Below are 4,826 nucleotides of genomic sequence, written 5' to 3' on the forward strand. Positions count from 1 at the left end.
TTCCCCTCGCTGGATCCTCCTCACAGTTCTTGGCATCAGCTCTAAGCACACATACACATCTGTGCCTTTATCCCAATCCGCCTAAGCAGTGGCCAATTACAGAGCAGAAAGTTAAGTGGTCACCGCAGATTTCGGTGATGTAAGTAACCACTATTTTCATAAGCAAAAGTACAACTAAAAATCCACATCGCATCAGGCCTTTTTAATTTCAGAAGGTGTTTATGTTCCCTCCGAGACCAAGCAATATCTTCTTATTTGTTTAATTATATATATGAAAGGAAAAAATAAGAAACTAGAGGTAACTTGAGGTTTCTGTAAGAAACAGGGCTTTCTCTCACCTAAAATGTGGATTGTGTCCCTGGCCTGATGTGTGATGTTCTCCAAGAGTAAAAAGAGAACCTTGGAGATTATTGTCCATTAGATGGAAAGCCAGTGTTTAGCTGGTTCTGCTGAAATGGGCAGACTCGCTGTTCACAGTCTGGGAAACAGCGTTAAGACTGCACTAGCCCCTTTAGAGAAGAAGCGCCATATGCTCTCACTCAGTGTCCTTTCCTGCGGGTGTATGTGTTAGACTGGGCTCCTGGGTCCATCCCAACTTGGTCCAAGTAAGATGTATTTTGCCTTGTGTCCTATATACCTTCCCCTCTTTAGTAATTTCTGGCTGTATAATAAGTTCAGGAATGTTTGGCTCCTACAGAAGAGACTATAGACAAGGGTATTGAAAGAAAGTACTTTGAGGGTCATATGTGATTAACTGATTTTTCCCTTATGTTTTAATGTTCTATCACATTCATTATGTCTAAGGCTATATATATACTTAAATAGTTTCTCATTATTCTTTTTAAAATTATTATTTATGCCTACAGCATCTGATCTTCCTAGGTGGTCTCCCATCCAAGAACTAACCAGGCCCGACCCTGCTTAGCTTCCGAGATCAGACATCGAGCTTGTTCAGGGTGGCATGGTCGTAGGCCATGGACTGTGGCTCCACTGGGGCACAAACCCAGGACCTTCTGTGAATAAAGCAGACGTGCTAACTGCTATGCTATGGAACCAATTTCTTATTATTCTTAACAATTATTTTCAGATGCTTTTTCTTTTGATAAGCAGCAGAACTTGGTTTTCTTAAGTGAAAAGTTCCTCAGATACCCAGTATATAAAATAGATAAAAGCTCATCACAAGGCACAAAGGAGAAACTGGGGACAGACCGATTTAAACCCTGCCGAAGCTCTGCCAGAGCAAGAACTGAACACAGGTAACGACGGGAACGCTGAGCTGAGCCTGTTCGCTTCCATGTTTGAATGAGTAGAAGGCCATAGAACAAGGAGGAAGGAGGGTCGGGAGAAAAGTCAGTGCATTGCCTGCCGCAGCACCTCTCCAACCTGCGCTCAAGGACAGCAGGTTCCCACACGCGGGGGGGGCCTTCCTGGAGCCACACCTCCCTGTCGGCTTCATTGCGCTGTCTCGACGTGGAGGGGCCTAGACACATTTGCACATCTGGTTTTGATGACTAAAAGCCCATCCAAGTAAGAGTGGGCTGAATTTCCCAGAACAGCTTCCACCCGCTCCCACCGCCTTTCTCTCGAGAAATCCTTCTTCTCCTCCCTTCCCAGGAAGAAGGGCAGTGTGCCTGTTCTCCACAGGAAATGTGCTCTCAATAATGTTCGCCATCACATGAAAACATGACTATCTCCTTGTTCAAGAGAATAAGAACCAGTCACAGTAAAGTTGAAAGTTCTGTTAGAACAGAGTATTTCCTCCCCAACTTGGCTGGAGCGAACTATCATTTTGGAACCCATCTCACCCTCTGAGAAAGACAAGGTGTCCCACTGAGATCAAGGGAGTGGCCACGAGTTGGTGGCAGGGCCTTTACAAAGTGGGCTAAGCTCTCTGTGCCCGAGTCCTTTCACCTGTAAAACAGGGTTGGGTTCAAACATTCTGGAATTTCCGATAACAGCACAAGCCTCAGGTCACCAATTCTACCCTCCTTGAAGCATTTAGCTTGAAAGCTGTCAGAGAAGGAGCTCACACTCAAAGAGCCACCTAACTGAAAGGAACTGAGGCTGCTCCCAGTCTAAATCCCTACACATTGGGTACGATGGTCACTGTATATGTCCACTTGGCTGGGCTAGAGCATCCAGTGATTTAATCAAACTCTAATCTAGGTGCTGCTGTGAAGGATTTTGCATATGCCATTAACAGCTACAATCAGCTGGCTTTAACTAAGGGAAATGGGTGGGCCTCATCTAATCAGCTGATGAGGGGAAAAACATTTTCTAAAGAAATTCTGCCTCAAGACTGTATCATAAAAATCCTACTTGAATTTCTAGTCTAATTTTCTTCCTTACAGATTTCGGACTTGATAGCCTCATATGATTACGTGAACTAATTCTTTAAAATAAATCTCTTGACATAAGGTGAGTGGTCCTAGATCACGTTATTCCTAAGAAACAAAGACAAGAATAGAATCCAAATCTCCTTGGACTCATAATTCATTCCTCTTCTTTTCACCAAGATACACAGCCCTTCAGTTTACTGTGCTATAACCTAAAAACTTATTTAGAATGAACTTCACTTTCTGAAAAAATTCAGATTGTGTCAGCTGAGCAGCATTTTTCACTGTGATCCATAGAAACGAAGTCAACTTACGTTTCAATCCAATACATACCCGATACACATGTGTGCCCACAAACACGCCGAATGTGAGACAAAACAAACATTCCTAAGACGATATTTTTCAGATGTCATACATTTGATCATGTCTATTCTATTTTACTTCATTTTTAAAAAATGCTAGTCATATCCATGAAATGGCTTGTGTAAGTCAAAATTGCTCATTGTGGCAGATGGGTCTGGTGCCCGTAACACACCTTCTTGAGCCGCCTCTGATTTCAGCCACAGCCGTGCTGGAGAGTTCCACGTGAGTCCAGGCTCACTTCAGTCAGGGCATCCCACCCCAGGCATGCTGTCCTCAGCTTTCCGTTTTGAACTCTGGGGACTTGTGGTGGTCCTTTTGGCTCCCACAAAGGTACAGCCTGGAAGTGTGGGGGATTTCACACACCCCAGACGGCAGTGTCCAGCCAGCAGGGAAAGAAGTTGGTAGATGGGTGACCCAGCCTCCACCCTGCCAGCGGAACATTTGGAGAGGCATTTGTGAGCTCCTCAGGAGGACCCCTCCCTCCCATGGAGGTCGAGCTCCCTGCCCATGGCAGTGACCTTGATAATGCACCTTACATATTAGCTCTTCCTCGTTCCCTGCCTCACTTGCCCTGCTCCAAACCACTAGCTCCTGGGACCATTCTCAAATCAACAACCTGTCCCAAGTCTAGGCCTCAAGCTCTACTTTCAAGGACATCCCAACCAAGACCCATCCACTCTCTCACTGCAGAAACTTTCTACAACCCTCTTTAGATGGTCACCAAATATTTGCTGGCATCTTCAGAGATGGCAGAAGTTCTTACTGCCTCAGCTAAGTCCTCCCATTTCTGGACAAGACAGGGGAAGAGAAGTGAGCCAGTGGCCATCTAGGACTTTCCATGGGTGAGGGCTATGCTAGAGGATTCTTTCGCTCTCATTGCTAAGAAGTACTTTCTTTTATAAAAAGTTAAAAACGGGCAAATTAATTTTTAGAACAGCTTTCTTTGAGATATTTATTTACATACAATTCATCCATTTAAAGTGTACGATTCAATGGTTTTTCATATATTCACAGAGTTGTGCAACTATCACCCCAATCGATTTTAGAGCATTTCTATCACTGAATGAGAAACCTCATACCTATGAGCAGCTACCCCCCAATTCTCTCCAACTCCCCCCCTCCAAACCAGCCCTAGGCAACCACAAATCTACTTTCTGTCTCTACAAATTTGCCTATTCTGGACATTTCAAATAAATGAAATCATATAGTACGTGGCCTTTTGTGTCCAGCTTCTTTCACTTAGCATAACGTTTTCGAGGTTCGTCCACGTTGTAGCATGTGTCCTTTTTATTACTGAATAATATTTCATCATATGGATACATCCCATCTTGTTTATCCATTTCTCACTTGATGGACATTTGGTTGTTTCAGAAAGTAGTTTCTTATGCCGAACTAAACTCTGCCTCAGAATTCTGTCTCAGCTTTGACCTTCTAGGTTAACCCATGACAAACATCCTCCTCCTTCAAGTGTAAACCTCTTTAATGTGTGAAGATTCTCCTCCCACTAACCAGCCGCAGGTGTCGATGGGGTGGTGTGATATCTGGGCCACGCCCTCCCTCACTGTAAGGACCATTCCTCTGACAAACTCCAGTTTACCACACTCACCCTTAAAGTGGGATAGGCAGTGAAGAATATCATAGCAATTACTTACCCTTCATTCATTCACGTTATATTAATGATAAAATAACAAGCTGAATGGGAATTATACTAAAAGAGCACATCCAATTTTTTTTTAAAGTGTCAACATGCTCCGAGAAAATCGAGTAAGGGTCCTTCACCACGGTGTCATTCTCCCGGGCGAGTGGGAGGGCCCAGCAGCAATGACAATGCCATTCGCTCGGGCAGGCTTTGTGAAGTGGCTCCATGATGTCCTTCTCTCAGCTATGTAAATGTGATGACTTTCAGGCAACGAAGAAGTTTGACAAGGATAGGCCTGCTACACCGGTGTCCAAGAGAATAAAGGGAGTGGGGAGGAAGGGAAGAGGTAGAGAGGACCCCACGACTCTCTCGTACTCCTTCTCAGAGCTGATCATTCCGGCTTCATTATCTTTGCTTCAGGAGTTTGTCTTCCCGGGTCACAAAATGGCTCCTCTGGTACAAAGGCCCATCTTCAAGGTGTCCCCAGC

At 44.5% G+C, this 4,826-nt stretch overlaps 1 pseudogene; it reads right to left on the reverse strand.

Moving 5' to 3' along the window:
* Nucleotides 1-857: 857 nt before the first annotated feature.
* On the reverse strand, nucleotides 858-973 carry LOC120599163 (uncharacterized; annotated as a pseudogene).
* Nucleotides 974-4,826: the final 3,853 nt, after the last annotated feature.

The sequence above is a fragment of the Pteropus medius genome, unplaced genomic scaffold (genome assembly GCF_902729225.1).
Source record: "Pteropus medius unplaced genomic scaffold, Ma_sr-lr_union100, whole genome shotgun sequence".
Classification (NCBI taxonomy): Eukaryota; Metazoa; Chordata; class Mammalia; order Chiroptera; family Pteropodidae; genus Pteropus; species Pteropus medius.